This window comes from Vicugna pacos, chromosome 24 (genome assembly GCF_048564905.1).
Source record: "Vicugna pacos chromosome 24, VicPac4, whole genome shotgun sequence".
Taxonomy (NCBI): domain Eukaryota; kingdom Metazoa; phylum Chordata; class Mammalia; order Artiodactyla; family Camelidae; genus Vicugna; species Vicugna pacos.
Window position 1 is genome coordinate 19,701,593 of NC_133010.1, and position 19,070 is coordinate 19,720,662.

Genomic DNA, 19,070 nt, shown 5'->3' on the forward strand with positions numbered 1-19,070 from the left:
ACGGGCCACACACACACTCATGCACGCACACACACACACTGCAGCAGATTCTAATGGTTCCCAACAATTTTTTTTTTCAACCTCCTCATCATCATGTATGTAGCACACTCCCATTTGTGGCATTTCTCCTCAAGGGTGATGATTCTGGGTGGGTGGGGCCATGTGTAGTTTGAAAAAGCACCCCCTCCCACCTCACCATACTGAGAACCACATTCCCGATTGTACAGAGAGGATAGGATTCCTCCTGCCTGCTCTGACGGCTTTATTGAGAAGAGCTTGGCCGCAATGACCGTGCTTTGAAGTCAACCTTAATCTGTTTCGGAGATAAAGGGCCCTGCTGGAAGTCCTTATGGAGGGCTTGCCGAGATCGTTACCCTCAGCAGCCCCATTCTACTCACAGCCTTTCTCCTGTCATCATGCGCCCAGCATAGTGAGCAGTGAGCTATTGCCCGGTCAGTGATGCCCCCGACCGTACCAGGAAACCTTCCGAGTGCCGCTTCCTACAGGAACATAGAGAAGGACCACTAGACAACAGCTTAGGTTTTCCTTACAAAAGCACAATGACCTGCTAAGAGCTTTTATAGCAGGTCCAGAATAAAAACAAACAAATGAAAACAAGCAGGAAATGTTTTCCTTAGATTCAAACTATCAAGACTTCAAATTTCCCAACAGCAGAGTAAGTTGGAGAGGCTTATAGAAGAAACAGCATAAAGCAAAGCTCCTCCGGAACAATTCTGAGAATGGCTTGCTTCCTAGACATGGGCACACTGTCTCACCTACGAGAGTGCTCGAAACGGGGCATCATTCACAGCCCCCTCCTGTCCTTCTTGTCTTCTCCATCAGAAGAACAAAACTAACATTAAAAAAAAAAAGATAAATTGGTATCACTTGCCATGTCAGGAAACAGAATAAAAGTGCAGGAAAATGGAGAAAAGTGAGTAACTGATATAACATATATTTCCCGGGCAGGGGAGCCTTCTCCCAGCACTGCAGGTGGGATGCGGGGGTCTCCAGACCAATGAGTGTGGGGCTGGCTGCAGCTTCTCAGAACCTGCCTTTTCAGAGCCAATGATGCTTTCCTTCCAATAGACTTGGCTAAGCTTATGTTACCTTTTTTTAAGTTAGAAGGAAAGAGCAGTATTTTACCAAGAAGATGGTTTTTGGCTGCCTGTATTGAACTGCTCTGCTCTATTCTGAGCACTACCAGTGTTTGGAAGGAGTTTCCTCTCAGCCTGGCGTTGCAGGTACAATAGCACACAAGGGAGGAGACAGAATTTTTTTAAAAAAAGAAATCACATTGTATAATTATAACTATGGCCAATGCTACGTCACTTTCTGTGAACGTATGTCATTAATAGCATGGTAGAAGACCAGTAACGTCCAAATATTGAATTTATTTTTTAGCCTTCACAGGTCTTAATAGTTGCCACTGAAACTGTCTGACCCAGTTTCTCATTACAGCAAAATTCCATTTTTATGGAATGGATTTGGAACTAAGATCATTCAGTTCTTTAGTAGAAATTGGTAATCAAGCCTAAGGAAATACTGCATGAGTTGGGGAGAAATTCAAGGATGCTTTAATTTCCACCATGGAACCAGTCTCTTTGCTCAGAGGAATAGAAAACCTCTGCCCATCACAGAATGGTGGGAGAAGACAGGCAGAGTAGGAGCAAAGTTGGAGAGGGAAATTTGAGTGAGTTTCTTAGCAACCTGCTAGAGTCACATCTGGGGAAAGAATACAACTAATCTGGCACCATTGCTAATCAGAAACGTGACTACTGTGGAGTGGAATTATGTGTACCTGTGGAAGAGTTAAGCTGCCACAGGTGACCGAGTTTGTAAGACTTGTCCCCCATGGCAGAGACAGGCCAGTTTGAAACAGGTGGATGACCACGCTTACTGGCCTTATGTGAAAATGGTGTTCTGTTAAGTGTGATATTAATATATCATATTTCCCCAAGAGCAGGTTCTGTCTTGCAGACTTCATCTAACTAATTCTCACAGCATCCTTGGAAAGCAGAACATGAATGGAAAACTGATTTGTTTATATGTGTCTGGCAAAGTTCATGATTACCTAACAGGAACATGTGAATTTCCCTGGAAAAACAACAGCAACAACAAACGCCAGCTCTACTGCAAAGACAGGGGAATGTTGAGGAGGCTTTGGCAGACGTTAGAAAGGGGTGAGGTAATAAAAAATGATGTGAAATTCAAATCTGAAGAAAAAAAGTTTGGGGAAAGCTAACAGATGGTCTTATTGTGGGTGTGGCAGAAATCTTTGGTGCTTTGGGAGAGAGGAAGAGAGAGAATGGGTAGCCCATTCTGTGACAGTTCTTATGCAGTTGGGCATTATTTGCACAGAAGAGTTACAGTCTCTTGAGATTTGGTTGAAGAATCATCCTCTGTCCTGCTTTTAACCGAAACATCTTACTATTTCTTAATAACAACAGCTACCATGTGGTGGGTGCTTACGAAGCATGGCCAGGCTGATTGCAGGCATTCCCTTCAAGGACTCCATAGCTTTTGAGTTCTTGTTTTGCTCAACTAACCACACGGACCTGGGCGCTGAATGACACTCTGATGTCACGGGGGTGGTGGAAGTCAGGGCCAGCAGTCAGGCGCACTTCCGTCTGCTCGTGCCCGCTGCCCTACATGCGGGGCTGGTGGGCTGAAGCTGGAGGGAACAGGGCTCAAGTCTATAGGGCTAAATACTGAGAAGAACCTGGGTCCAAAGTTTAGATTCTGAACTTTTGGCTCAAACACAGGCACTGGTGGGAGCAGAGGAATGAGATGAGAGGAAAAACTTCTTGAGTAATAATAATATCATGTAACTCATGTCCTTCCTTGACTGGAAGGACGTATGTGTGAGCAATAGGAGTCGTAATGGGCCACGTCGAGAGTGAAGACCCAGCAGACTCCCTTCCCAGGCAGTGGTTTGTGATGTCACCCACGTGGGCATCGCCAGCACTGACCTGGTCACCGTCATGTGCACATGATGGTCTCGGTCAGCCCCTGGTCCCTCTACCTGCAATAGAATTTTTTTCCAGCCTTGTCCTGTTCATCTCTCCCAGAGCTCTGCATCCTCCCTCTGTTGACTAACAGCTGAGTTATTATTGCCTCCCTCTGCCCAAGGACTCGGCCCAGACTACTGAAGGGGTTGAAACAGGAGGTTTCTGGAGGGCGCCCACCCGGTGTGCCATCCACAAGCAGCCCTCCCACCCACGTCTCATCAGAAGGAGCTCCTCTCCTGAGGGCGGCTCTGCCAGGACCTTGCATGGTGGCTGTAACCTCAGGGTATAGGTCCTGCCACCAGGAACTGATTCTGATGCAAACTCATTTTCCTTTCTGGGCACAGCCTTTAACTTAGGCCATTATGAAAACAGAACCTCCAGCTGCCTATCCATGCAGGCCTTCATTTTGGGTGTGAATCCTGATGCTTGCACTTGCTAACTGTGAGATTTGGGACCGGTCACTTAAAAACAGACAACAAAACAACCTTCTAGGCCTTGGTTTCCTTATCTGTTACATGGGGACACCAGCCGCTAACTGAACAACAACTCGAGTGGAAACTTCAGATCATTTTTCTGTTTCTAGCCCTTGTAGGACAAAGAGACAAACAACAAGGAGTCAAGTTCAGTTTGGGGGGTTCTTTTATAAGTCAGTGTTTCGAACTCATCTGTCTCATCTCTGACAAGACTCAGTTTGATCCCATCTGTCCCTAGAGCGACGTCTCTAGTTCTATAAAATCCCAGCTGTTTGAGTTACTACAAATGCTTTCACAGAGGATTTTGGTAACCTTCACATAATCCTGTGACGTAGGTAGATTTGCTTTTTATCCCCACTTTACAGAGAAGGAAACTGAGACTTGGAGTTTTCTTTTGTTTTTTGTTTTTAAGCAACTTGCCCCAAATCTCACAGCTCTAAGCAGAGCCAATCCTCAAACCCACGTCTTCTGGCTCCAGTCCTTGGTGTTTGTCCCACGGCCCACGACAGTGAGGTCAGTGATGACCCAAATGATGATCTGAATGATGACTCTGAGACTGAACACAATTCCAGATCTTCAAAGAGAGACTCTATTTGATCAATTCTGTCACACCAGCAAAGTGGGCTTGAAATCTGTAGAGAGATCTTTTTCAAAAATAGCAGACGAAACAACACTGGTTACAGAATGTTCCATTTTCTAAACATTCCCATTGTACATCAATGCCCCAGCCATCAACACGAGGTGGGAGTTTGGGGCGGCCGTACACAGATTCACCATTTGGAAGAAAGAGTAGAAGAGCCCTCGCAGAAACTTGAAGCAGCACACAGCAGGAAATGAGGGAAAACGTCATACGTCGTAATTCTGTCTCTGTCTCCAAGGAGCAAACTGGAGAACAGATGCCTATGGCTTTAAGAGAAACAGTCATATTGAGAGAGTGTTACAGGTGCTAAGGAAGAGAATGTTTTTCATGCCTTAATTCAGGGGATTCCCAAAGGCCTGGGTCTGCTTTCAACAGCTCAGCCTTCAACGTGTGTGTTATCTGATGTGTGTTTATTACTGGGTATGAATGATGTGGGGAGGAAAGTACCAGTCCTTTCCAGGGGGACCTTGCTTCGCATCATGGCTCCATCACTTCATCTCTGCAGGAGATGGTCACCCAAGGATCACAGTCATTGCAAAGAGCCTGCCTCTACCCCCCTTCCTCAATTCTCCCTCTTCCTCTATGGCACTTCCATTTGTTCTGAATTATTTTTCTTTTTTTCCCTGCTTCTACTGGGCCAGAAAGCACTGGTTAAGATACACTCAGGATTTTTCTAAATCAGGCTTCATCATTGAGAACTCTATTCTCCATTAGAGGCAAGAAATGAATCATGAGATGGGCAGGGTCCAACCTTTCCTTGGTCCAGCTGACTCTGGTGTATCAAGTGATTCCAAATGGTGAGCAAGCTGATTCAGTTCCTCTAAGGGACTTTGGTTCTTTTCACCTGGACTTCTTGATCTTACCAAATATATCTACTTCCAGACATAGGCATATTACCTGGAATGTACACCAGAGAACCAGGTGCCCGGTATCCCCTTACCTCTTTATTCTCAGTGTGGCCCAGATCTGTGGACTGGTTTTCTTTAGTCATGCTTATTACTAAGTGTGTGGGGTTTTTTTTAATCAGCAATCATATCTCAAGCGCCATATCTAATTTCCATCTTCTCTGATTTCTTGCGGTAGATGACCCAGTTGGGAGGGTCCCGTCCTGGTTCTCCTCCTTTCTTGCCATATAGAGCTTTTACCTCTGTGGTGGTTCCTCTTCTTTCTCCTGACCATGGATGTGACCCTGAATTTTACTCTTGGCCCTCTTGCCTTCTCTCTGCTCATTATCCTTTGACAAATTCACCAGCCACTACTTTAAACATTGCCTCTATGTGAATGACTCTTAAATTAGTATCTCAAGCCCCACAACGCTCTGCCTGGTAACAGTATCAGAGGCTGTAGTGTGGCATTTGAAAATGTGAGAGTTGGAGAAATACATTAGTGGTGGATTCCAGATTCACAGTTTTATAGATGAATCAGCCGAATGTTATAAACGTGCCTGAGGTCACATCATTTTATTGTGTGGCGACCATAGCAGTTGCCCCAACCGGCTTTTCCGCCCTTGTCTTCCATCACGTCATGTCTCTGCACCAGCCAAACTGGGCTGCGGAAGCTGCTCCTTCTTCCTGACCCCATGCCCACAATTTTTCACATTGTTTCCTTCCGGAAATGCATACCACTCCTTCCCCCACATTTATCTAGAAAAACCCTATCTCTAATTCAGCACACATGAAATACTGGTGTTTATCTCCCACTTCCTCCAAAAAAAAAAAAAAATCCCAATTGATCAAAGTGGTGCACAATGGGCAGGAGAGTGGGTCTAGTGGGTCGGCATCCTCAGGGATCTCAGTGGGACCTGCCCGTAGGTTTAAGGGGACAAAGGCAATAAACCCCCTACTTTTGTTCTTTCCATTGCATTTCTTCATCACCAATAGTTAGTAAAATCCAGAATATCTTTAAATGACCGCATGTCAAAAAGTTAAGTATCATATGAGAGGAAATTCAATGAAAACTTTTAAACCATTAAAACAACACAAAACAAAACAAAAACTTTCTTTTCCAAAAGAAGTCAAAATATCTATTGGTAATTTAAAAGGCATAGCAAAGATTTTGACCCTACCAAAGTCCCTTAGACAATGACTTATTTTAGACATTATTAAAAATTTTTAGTTGAAAGGACAACTATTTTTATCAACAATATGAGTCATATGCTCTTTCTTACCATTTATTTTATCTGCCTCCTACTTTCTCCCTTACCCACTCATGCAGTTGGAATATTACATGGTTTCCCAATTCTCTTATTCTGGTCAAGTTTTGGTTAGAATTTAATGTTAAATATAAGTATACCCTAAATATTTTTATATTTTGGGGAACAGGAATTTGTGCTGATGAATATCTTTGCATAGGTACTAATAAATACCTCACAAATGAATTTCTCCTTTTAATTTGTTATTAATCATCAGTGTTACTGGACAAAGATGTTAGTGGCACACTATTTTTAGGTCTCTTAAAACTAAATCTTTGCTTAGTCTACTGAGCTGCTTTGTTAGTTGTCCAAGAAAATTCATATTTAGTGGGACTTTGAATACTTGCATTTAACTTTTTACACAATGGCTTATAAAACTATCTTGACATTAGTAAAACTACACAGTCCCATACTCATGCCCCAGTAATGCCATGTCTGGCCAGGAAGCTGTATTGGGAGAGGACAAAGAGAATGAGGCCACACTTTGAACTTGATACAAGTCAGTTATACTTCATCCCCTCCCAGGGTGTGGGCGGGGTTAATGGGGCTGGCGGCATGGGGGGAGGACAGAGGCCATGATTTTGTGCTCCATGACACCATGCTGCCCACTGGCCTCCAGCCACCCACCTACCTGAGACCCCAAAGAGCCCAAACTTATTCTCACGACTAGTGAAACAACCCACAATTATATGGCACTGCGGCTTCATCAGTGACCACATTTTTGCATGTGAATAATAGCATCACAATTTAATAAGGTTATTAGCAAACTTAAAATCCTGAGCCTTTCTTTTCTTGCAAATGAAAGCATGTTCTGTATCCAAACTAAATAGAAGCCCCTTCTCACACTCTAGTTTGTGGATCATCAGCCTGTCCAAAGTGGAGATCCCAGAGTCTGACCCCTGTTTTAAATGCGATAGTGCATGGGAAGTACACGGTCACTAGTGTATCACTGAGACCCAGAAAGTGGCAACGCTTACTCCTATTATTAACCCTGACAATTCTATGAATCCTTCTGAGATCCTGAAGATGGTTGTCGTTAGAGGTCTCACGCTCTGAAAATTGACCAACCTGCCTTTCTTTTCACCTTGTACTTCTCACTCATTGCACTTGTTGTGACTTTAAGACCAACTATCTCTGAAGCTTGGGAAATTCCAATGTCTGCACAGCTAGGAAGTCACAGCTTGGACCTAGTCCCTTAAAATCTGCCTCCTTTGCTAAACTCTGTTCCATTAAGGGCCGGGACCCTTTGGCTATGTTCCCCCATTGATTCTTATTCCTGGGGAATTGTTCTGGCACATAGTAGGCACTCAGCAATAATACACGGTACCCTGGCTCCTGATACAAGCAATGCCTTCTCAGTCCTCTGATTTCTGCTAAAAATGTAGCTGTTCTCATGGATTGATGCCACTTGACTCATTCTCCTCTAGGTCATGGAAGTCCCTTCGCTGTGGGACAGTGTTGGCTAAGACTGAGTTTTCCTCCCACACAGTACCTCATGGGAAACACTGGAGGGCCTGTTTTTTTGTGTGCTCAGAAAGCACGTCCTTCGCACATCGGGGACAGTCGAGCTGCTTAGGTAGCACGGAACCCTCTGGAACGAGGAGGTTCTGTACACAACCATCTCATCTCACAGGGTTCAGTTAACATCTGCAAACACTAACAGCTACTAGCATTAGATAGTCTATGGTTATATTCACTTTTTTAAAAAAGCAATGGAGAGTTTCTAAGATCATTTTAATTGACTTTTCTGTTTTTCATCTGTACCTTACCACAGACAAAAGGGAGCCAACAGTTCCTTTATGAAACTTTTAATTGCCAAATACCATAGGGTCTTTTTGATTGTGTGGTGCACACCCATTGTTAATGATGCTGATTGTTAACCATAGTAGAGTAACAAATAAGACTCTGGCTCTGAAGCTTGGGAAACCCGCATTTTCAGGACAGACAGGAAACCACAGCCAGGGCTTTGATTGACCTTGAGCTTTTTGTTTTTTTTTTTTTGACCTTGAGCTTTATTCTCACCTTCCCCATCCCCTTCCTCACTTTCCACTCCCACGCATTCAAACACACCCAACCTTCAGCAAAAGTGGGAAGCCATGATCACTTGGAAATCATAGAATCTGAAAGCGGGAAATGATCTAGAGTCCTATTATTTCATCCAATTTCTTCATTTTACAGGGAAAGAAAATGGAGCCCCAAATGGCTCAGTTATGAGGCAAAGCTAGGGCCAGAGTCCTGAGGGATGAGTTAGAATACTCCAGACAAAGCCTGCCTGAGGGGCTACCCGCTGCTTGGGATTTTATTGTACACCTTTAAGCTCATGTAGAGCAGAATCTACTCAGTGATACAGTTAATGGTCCTTTTGTATACTTTGATCTAAAAGCTGCCCAACCTCTAAGGCACATTTTCAAAGTAGAAGTAAAGAGAGAGAAAGAGGTGATAGGTACTTAATTTAGATGTTGGCTGTAGCTTCCTAGTCATACCAGAATTCCTCTTGATTTTATTCAGCTAAGTGAAGACCAAATTACCATCACGGGTGATTTTTATGAAGGGTTGAATGGTTTAATTAGCTTGGTTTTTATAGTAGCCTGAAGAGATCCATCCCCACTGACTCCTGTGTTTTGACAAAGCTCAAACACTACTATAGATCAAAGAGAAGATAACACGAAATCTGGACATGTCAAGGGTGCTACACTGAGAGCCTCCTGTAAATGGGTAATTGAGGAGCTGTTTCCGAGCTGGACTCCTGACCCCAGAGGCTGTAACATCAAGGACAGAGATAACTGCAGTCTGGGGTGTCTGAGCCCTGGCTGCTGGGAGAAGTGGATCTTCATCCACACACCCCTGAGTATGCAATCGTCTTGGCAGTGATTCAGACTATCAACTAACTGCCTGCCCCTTGTAAATGTGTCGTTCAAAAGGAGACTTCCCAAAGTCTTGATTGCTTTCAAAATCTCAGGCTTCCTTCAAAATCAACGTTCTCCTTATTTATTATTGACACTAATATCAACCAAACCAAAGCTATCAATGCCAAAGTTGTTAATCTTGCTAACGTTAATGTAAGCCAATATTGGTTACAAATAATGTTTCATCTAATGTTGTATGTGGTTGTAGTCACAGCCGATTTAACCTTGGTTAAAATATCAGCTGTGTACCCTTGGAAATGACACAGTTTTTCAGAGTCTCGCTGTAAAGTGAGAATAATAAAACCTATTCTATGAGGCTTTTGCTTCTTGGCGATTCCACAGATAGTGTGTTCATTGCAGGAAACAAATTCTCTAGAGCAATGTATATTATCTTTTAAGAAATAGAAGCAAAAGTAGATGCTATGGAAATTAAACTTCCAATTGCATTTTAAACTAGAATTAGTCATTTGAGAAACTTACACTTTGCCCATATCTAAAACTTATAATTTCTAATCAGAAGAAAATAACATTTTTTTCTTTTGAAAAAAATCTCAGACTTTAATGGAGTTTTGAAAGTCTGACCATTCCCATAATGCTCTTGATGTAATCACACGAAACAATAGGCTTATTTTTTAGGTGACTTAGATAGATAATCATGTAAAAATTTCAAATAGTCCCAACCTTGTGAATTCTAAATTCTTGGGATTATTTTTCACTTTTGCTCCTTTCATTAAAATTTACTAAGGTTTTATTATAATTATTGTCAGAATTTTTCCAGGGGGACCTGAGGCCAAGTAAACATCTCACAGTTATGCTCAGATGCTACATGAATGGATTATGTAAAAAATGTGTAGAAGAACCAATTTTTCACAAAAACTTTCCAGTGGAAATGGCTATGAAGAAGGAATCTTAGCAAGCGCCAAGAGAGAGAATACATACTCAGACCTTTTCTATACAGAAGGGTCTGCTCTGAAATCTTGAGAAATGAAGACCAAAAAAAGGACATTCAGACATGTTGTTATTTAAAGATTTTATAGAAAAAGCATAAGTATCTCATTCTGTAGCTCTTAAGTTCCCCTCCCCCCAAAGCAATTTATGAATCTGTGAACATGTCTGTTCAATGGAGAAAATAGTAGACCATTCGTGGATGTACATCTATTAAATCAATGGGTTTTACAAAGTAGGCACAGGACCCTTTCTGGTTTCAACCTGCAGAGGTCAAGGTCTCCACCACAATTCTGACATAGAACCTAATAAACCGAGAGCAGTTTTCACAGCCTGCTTCAATGTAGCTTCTTGTGTATCAACAGCAACTATCTGCCACCTGGTTCACAGGCTGTTTGGATAACTAGCCCACACCAGCGCTGAAGGGCATGGATGCAGGTCTACTGACAGTCTGATTGATAGTCCGTTCTCTTTTGGGGGAGAAGGGAGAATGTTGGTCAACTTGCTGAAAAATTTCTTCCCAGATTTGAAGGACCAGGAGAGATTATCCTCCTGACCAGAATATATGTCAGTTACAGAGTGTATCAGGACTATATTGCAGCCCTGTAAGCCTGCTGGTTCGTTTTCAGTTTCCTACCCTTAGGAAAGACAGAATAGAATGGAGAAGAAAGAGGCGGGCTGACTCTAAAACTGTCAAGAGAGTGTAAAGAAACCTCAAAATTACAGTGCAGGGTTTTAAAAAATAAAACAAACTAGCAAGCATATGACACTATGTAAAGAGGCCTTATGTATAATTACTGGCTCTCCTTATCTCTAGTAAGAATTCTGTTTTGCAATAAGAGAAACCTCAAGTATTGAGGGATAAGCACATTCAAGGTCACATAGTACTGGATACATGATAAAAGATAGCTGGTGACATTTCTAGTTATCTCTGTGCAATGTGTAACTGGTTTCTCCAAGCCTAAGCAGCCGAGCACGTTCAATGGAGACACATGACACAGGGTTTCCAGATAAACTACAGGACATCCAATTATCTTTGAATTTCAGATAAACAACAAATAATTTTTAGTGTAAGTATGTCTATGCAATATTTGGGCTATACTGATGCTAAAAAATTATTCATTGTTCATCCAAAATTCAAATTTAACTAGATGTCCTGCATTTTTTACTTTCTAAATATGGCAACACCAACATTAGATATAAATAATTGTATTTCTTTTGTTCTGTTCTCCACCTGTTATTGAAGACTCTCTAATCTCTTTTAAAAACACAGGAAGAGCATTCCATTGAGAAAGACTAGTCTTTTCAACAAATGGCACAAATAAAAAGACAAATAACCCAGATTTTAAGATGGGCAAAGGATTTGAATAGACATTTCTCCAAGTAATATACACAAATAGCCATAACCCCATGAATGTGGAATATTTATTAAATAAAAATATTGTAGCAATGCTTAATTTCTGTGTATGATAATTATATTATGTTTATATACAGGAAGGATTTTGTTTTTAAGAGATACATGCTGAAATATGCAGGCGTGATGTGTCATGATGTCTGTAACTTCCTCTTAAATATATGTGTGTGTGTATGTATGTATGTGTTTATGTATAAAAAGAGAGAAAGAGAGAAAGCAACAACTATGGCTGAATGGCAATTGGTGAATCTAGGTACAAAGTAGATGTGTGCTAATTGTAGTATTTTTGAAACTCTTCTATAGGTTTGAAGATTTTTTCAATAAAAATGGGGTGAGGAGAAAGGGGTTAAATTAAAGTCCCTGAAGAGAAGACTTTTTATTCTTTATGGTCTGAGTAGTGGTCCAGATATGTGTCATAAGAGTTTTCAGTAATACTTTTTTTTGCAAGATAGAAAGGTGATAAACTTTTGAAAAAGTTTTAGTAATATTATTTTTCTGTTGCACCTCCCCTTTCTGGAATTCAAATTCTACATATGTCAGGCTGTTTGATATTATTTCATAGCTCACAGATGCTCTGTTTTTTTTTCACCCCTGCTTTTTCCCCTCTGATTTCATTTTGGATAGATTCTATTACTTTGTCTTCAAGTTCACTGATCTATCTTCTGCAGTGTCTAATTTCTGAATTTGATCAAGTATATTTTCCATCTTAGATATTTATTTTTTCATGTCTATGATGTTGATCTGGATCTTACATTTTCCTCTCCTTTCCTCATTATTCTCATACTTTTCCCTAAGTTTTGAAACTATGGAGTATACTTAAATCAGCTGTTTTAACACTCTTGTGTATTAATTCTTTGATCTCTGTCACTTTAGGTCCGTTTCTGTTGATATTTCTCCTACTGATATGTCAATCTTTCTGCTTCTATGTCTGTAGTAATTTTGTATTGAATGTCAGACGTCATTCATTTTATATTGTTGAGTGAAGTTAGAAAAGTGTGGAGTCCTTTAAAAATTATTGTGCTTTGTTCTAGAATGCAGTTAAGTTACTTGGGAATGGTTTGATCCTTTCAAGGTTTTGCTATAAAGTTTGCCACTATTTTGTAGGTTCAGAACAACTTTCAGTCTAGAGATCATTTGGCCCCAATTCCAAGGCAATTCACTTCTGAGGACTCTACCAAATGCCCAGGTGAAGGAGGTCTTTTCTCTCTTTGCTCTTATCTAGCAAACTGACTATTTCAGGCTATGTATGAACTTTGGTGGTTTTTCCATCTGCTTCTTTCCAGTGGTTCTTTCCTTAGCTTTAGTTTCCCTGCACAAACGCATAGATCAGAATCCAAGACTCAAGGGAAATCCTCTTGCGGTTCCCTACTCCTCTGATACTCACTCAGAAAATCCTAGCTTCCTAAACTCTGAACTCTGCTTTCTCAACTCAGGGATCCCTCTAGGCTACATGTGGGCTCCCCATCCCTGTTCTGTGAGCTTGAAATTCCCTCCAGGCAGTGAGCTGGGTCCTTCATAGGGATCACCTCATATGTTTACCTTGTCTAAGGATTATCCTCTTATGCTACCTGTTGTCCATTACCTAAAACTCCTATTTCATGTATTTTGTCCACTTCTGTAGTTGTTTAAGGTAAGACGGAAATTTTGGTTCCTATTATTCCATAATGGCTGGAAATGGCAGCCTTTAGTGACATTATTTTTGTTATAAAATGAGAAAATGTTTGTTTAAGAAAATTTGGAAATTACTTACACGTAAGGAAATTAAAGCAAAATGCCCACTGATCATTCACCAAATACATGCAATTTTGGTATATTTCTTTCAGGTATTGTATTTCCTATGATTAGATGGCTTTAACTAAAAAAAAACAAATATGGCATTTGAAATTTAAATACTTATTTTTTAGTTTAACATTATTTCATAATTATTTTCTTATGCTCTTTCTTAAAATCATTTATAAAGCCTGGACAATATCCCAACATATAGACATATACTAAAGACTATTTAACATTCTCTCTACAGATGGACATTTAGCTGGTTCCCAATTTTGCTGTTATAAATAATGAATATTTTTATACAGATATTTTTGTTTCAATTTGAATGACTTAGGCAACACTGGATATCAGTATTTTAGGGTACTCAATTCATTTTGCCAAGTCGATTTCCAAAGGACCGTATCATTTAAAATATTTCACTCACACACTACATGCAATTGTGAAGTACTTACTGTGTGCTACTCACTGTGCCAAGTTCTGATGATGTAAGACGAACAAGACCCTGATTCTGAGTTCTAGGAGCTCACAGTCGACCTGTGGAGATCAAAATGTTAGTAAATAAGTGCTGCAGAGCATTATGGGAGTTCTGGATGCACATGAGCAGGATGCAGTGAGTCACTGTGGGCAGAGCAATGTGTGCACTTCATCACCTTATCCAGAGTCTGATGCAAAGTAGGCATTTAATAAATAGTTGTTGGAAAAAAGAGTGAGTGAGTGAGAGAGAGAAAGATTAAAGAAGTGAATGTTCAATCCACTTAGTGACTTGTTCAGAAAAAGTTTCTTAGAGGAACCTGTGATTTGTAATTAGCATATCACTTACTCATTCGCACATTCACTTAACAAGTGTTTTTTGGGCAGTGTGCCAGGAACTGTGCTAAGTGCTAAGGACATCTCTGCTACTGTTCCTGTGGAATTTGCTGCCTGACAAGGAAGACAGATAACAAATAAGCAATTAAAATAATGGAGGACATAGGGTAGTCTAAGAATACACAATAGGAGTGAGTCACTTAGTCTAGGGATCAGTGGAGGCACCCCACGGGGAGTGACAGTTAAGGCATGACTTGAAGTGTGAGTAAAAGTTAGAAGAAAGGAGAAAGTGAAAAATGGTTCCAGGCAGAGGCAGTTGTATCATTCATCTATATGCAAATAAATGCTTTTCTAATGTTTGACGTGGCTTAAAGACAGTTTATTTGCTTATTTTCACATTTCTCCTCCCAGCAATGTGGTTTATATGGTTCTTGATTTTCTAAACCTTTTCTTCTATGAATAGTACAAAAGTAAACTTGACCCGAGATCCTATCCATATTCAAATTTAATGGGATAATAATCCAAAGGGTTTAACTGTGTTGCTTTATACCATCCTGTGTGATAAGCAATGTTGTGTCCTTTCTATAGCGGAGGAACCTGAGCCATAAGCCACAATGTGCAGGTGGTACATCAAAGAACTGGTCAGCACACGTCACCGCGTCCCTCAGCCTGTCTGACTCCACCGTGGGGCCGTCCCAGTAAATCCAGATTGCTGATTGAGTTGACCGCCAAAAAGGTACAATATGTAAAATTTATATATATATGTATATGTAATTCTCTCTTTCTGGTTAGAGATCACTCCTGAACTAATGCCGTGGACCAGGGTCTGGAGTTTTTTAAATTGTGCATTTGTTGTTTCAAATAACATCTTTATTTATCTGAAACTGAGACGTAATGAGGTGTTCTAGAGAAGTATATTTCTATATAATTGAAATTTATCTCTTTTGGGCACACTACTTTTTACAAATACAAATGTTTGTGAACATAAATAATTCTAAAGTGAACTGCACGCTCTCGTCTTAAAAATGTTTCTAACCACCATTTAAACTGGTATCTCAGTCCATGAGCATCAACTATTTTCTATCATTTGTTGGTTATTAATAATTATGTATCTGGCTCTATGCCAGGAATTGGGAATGAATTAATCAAAATCCATAACAGACAGAAATTCTACGCTCAGAAGGAAAAAAAGATACTCAACAAGTCAGTTCAATGTGTCCAATAAGTATGTTGTGTTGAGGGAATTTGATGCGGGGGCTGTTTCACCTGAGTCCAGGAAGACATCACAGGTAAGATGGTGTCAGAGGTGGACCGTGACGGTAGGGGAGAGCAGTGGTGTTTGGGGCAGTGTGGTGGTGGACGGCAGGATGCTGCTTCTTGGGCTGAGAGGAAGAGCTTCCCAGGTGGACAAAGCGTAAGGTACATTTAGAGGACTGGAAATGGGCCAGGGCCAGGGCAGTGCGGTGGGAAGTGGCCGAGATGGCGCTGGAAGGGCAAACTGGGGCCAGCTCAGGAAGGGCTTTGGACGCCACACTGTGGATGGGCGTCCGAGGTTTCTGAGGCACTGAGGGAGTGGCGGGATCTGCATTGGTTCTGGTAAAGATTTTTCAGGGAGAGCCTGAAAAATTATGCACAGGCTGGTGGGCAGAGACTGGAAACAGAGAAGCCAGGCAGGCATCTGTGAAAACGACACAGAGGGGTAGGTGGAGGGTTGACTTGGTCCAGGGAGGAGGAGAAGAAGAGGAGCTCAGGCCGAGGTAACAGTGCACACGAGGCAGTACGGTATAACTGAGAGCACAGGTCTTCGAGGCAGATCTGAGCTGGGATGGAGACCTTGCTCCTTACTGGCTGAAGGACCTGGGGCAAACCACTCCACCTCTCTGGGCTTCCATTTCCTGGTCTGTGGAATGGTGTTCTTAATACCTCACAGGAGGGCTGCATAAGTAAATGAGATAATAAACTAAGTACCTAACACTGAGCAGGCAGTTTGCAATTTAGAGTTCTTTTCCTTGTCCTAAAAGACCCAAGCCATGAGCCCATTCATTTTAACAGATTGGGTGGGTTGGGGGGGTGGCCCTCTCTTGCTGTTGGCTGTGCCTTTTTCAATGCCTTTTTTTCAACAGATATGCATTGAGCATCTACTGTGTGCTAGGCAATGTCACTAGGCCTGCCCCTATGACTCCAGGATCCCCTGAAAACTGAGGATTTCTGTTGGCTGTGGGCTCAGAAAACAGAGAGCTCATCGTGCTGTTAATGTATATGAATGTGTGAACGTACATAAAGAAAGGAAGACCCTCAAGGCCTGCCCTACCATGTACAGTGCTTGGCTTTGGGACTTCATGCTGCTCAGAGCGCTTTCCTCCAGACTGCTGGGTTCTCACACATCTTCCCGCCTACCAGAGGAGCCCGCAGACATGGGAGACCTTGCTTCTGCACAGATGGTGGTGCTGTGCGGGGAGTGCTGCTGAACACAACAGAGAACACTGGCTTACCCTGCAGCATTATCCTAAAAAGAAGAATGTCCGGCAAGTAGAGGGTGTTGGAAACTAGATTGTCAGTCAAGGAGCTATGGAATCCACTCCTGGAGTTGCCTGGGACAAAACATGTTCCCCTAGACTGGCTTACACACTATAGCCATTTGTCATAAGAGAGAGGGATGGTCCACCTAATGCCCCTGCCCCAGCCCCTGTGAGCCCATGCCGTCTTCCGCCTTTGCAGGGAGATTGTAGCTCGCATCTCCACAATGCATTACATCATCTCCCAAAGGCAAGGGCCACTCGTGAGTTTTTGCTGGCTAAGACCTCAGGGCAGGACTTGGTGTTCTTGATATAGAACATCTGTCTGGGGAGGCATAGTTGAGAAAGAATTAAGGATTTTCTGGGAGCCCGACTGGCTCACTGAGCAAAGGCCAGGAGGCATTTGGTGAAGTAGTGGGAAGGCTGTGATATGTAAACACGACGTGGGTGTGTTTCTCAGGAGTGACTGGGAATCGGCAGAAATGGATCACAGGCCTCCCTTGTCCTCAGGCACAGGGAGGGAGAAGGAGCCTTGTAATACATGTGTGTTTATTTATTTGAGTCAATGGATAAACAGATACGTATTACCCTGGAGGTATGAATGAGTCTCCATGTGTATCATCTTTTTTCCTTCACAGTTGTTATTTGTACATAACTCACTCTTTGCATAGATAATTTCCTCTGGTCAAATGCCTCAGTGTCCTAAAATCAGTTTATCTACAAAATGTTTCCTCAAATATGCTAATAGCAACATGGAAAGTAAATGAGCCCCCTTTTGGCTATCCATATTTCTGTGGAGATGGAGAAGTTGAGTAACAGATTCCTATTCTCTAAAAGCGAAAAAAAAAAAGACACATAGTGTATAACAGTATGTTCAACTAACCTGGCTGACAAGCTTGACAGAAGCTTGTAGGAAACAAGTCAGAGGATAAAGAGCTAGAACTCCGAGGAAAAGGGTAATAAAGAATTTAAATGGCCATTTATCAGAAATTTTGTCCTAACTTCACTAGATTTGGCAAATTTGTGGCTATTGGGGCTCAGCAATTGGAAAAGAGACTATAGGAATGATATAAAGAAGGCAGTTGGAAAAGATGCTTCCTACTGCTCAGGACCTCCTGAGATAAGGGAGAGAACTGACCTGAAGGTGCAGTGGCTTTTTTCTGTTAAGCCCCTCAACTGCGTAGACGTGGCTACTTGGGATATTGAAAAATATATATGCTGCCTACATGTGCACAAAAGTGTGTGCGAGGGGTGTTGTCCACACCTAATCATCTTTCAAGAAGTGATTCAAATGAAACCCCTTCTTCTGACTCCTCTCCTTGGCCCCAGACCAGGTAGAATCTCTCCCTTTGTGTCCCCATGATGTTGCTCCGTATATTCACACAACTTTTATCCCACCTATAATTCTGACTCCCCATCTAATTCTGGTCAGGGATTGTCTGAGTTCTTTGTGTAACCATGCATCTAACACAGTCCCTGAAACATAATAAAGTATGCAAATTAAATAAATTAATTTATGCATATGCAATATACTATCTCCATTTATGCATTTATACACAAATAGAAAAAAAGTATGTCATATGTTAGAGACATAAGGGTACATGAGCTGTCCGTGAGATGTTTGTGCTTGTACTTTAATAAGTAAAGTCTCAGATATACTTTAAATCGATGTTTCTCAAGAAAATATTATGATTCAATTAATCTGGAATAGGTGTTTCGCTTTTTTGTTTTGTTTTGTTTCAACACTCCTCAGATGATTCAGATGTGCTGCCAGCCTTACAAACCACTGATTTAGGAGGAGAAACGTTTATTTTGGGAAAGTCCAATTTATCAAATTTTTTTATGATTTGTGATTTCTGTATCTCAAAAATATCTGCCTAACCAAAGTTATAAAGATTTCCTCCTATTATTTTTTTATCTAGAAGTTTTATACTTTGACATTCACATTTAGGTCTATAATCTATTTCAAGTTAATTTTTCTGTATGATGTGAGGTTGGGATCCAGGCTCATTTACATACAATGATTTACATTCAGTCAGTTCGATCCACTTAAAGTTTACAGTTCATTAGGTTTTGACAAATTTACGTACCACCACACCACCACAATCAAGATGCAGAATATTTCTATTAATGCTTCTCTTTCCATTGAATTACACAGGCATCTTTTTCGGAATTCAGTTGACCATATATATGTGGCTCCATTTCTGGAAATGCTATTACGTTCCATTAATCTTTGGGTCCATTTTAGCACTAATGGTACATTGTCTTGATTATATGAGTTTTACACAAGACTTGAAATTAGTCTTTAAATTTTTTTTTCTCAATATTGTTTTGGCTATTCTGTTTCTTTGAATTTCCATATACATTTAGCTTGTAGTTTGATTGGGGTTACAT

At 41.2% G+C, this 19,070-nt stretch overlaps 1 long non-coding RNA gene across 1 annotated transcript in view; it reads left to right on the forward strand.

Annotated features, from left to right (window-relative positions):
- LOC140689013 (uncharacterized) overlaps positions 1-19,070 on the forward strand; it is a 143,089-nt gene that overhangs the window by 76,087 nt on the left and 47,932 nt on the right. The window contains exon 2 of the long non-coding RNA XR_012063872.1: positions 14,749-14,896. This is a non-coding gene — a long non-coding RNA (uncharacterized lncRNA). The remainder of the gene's footprint in view (positions 1-14,748; positions 14,897-19,070) is intronic.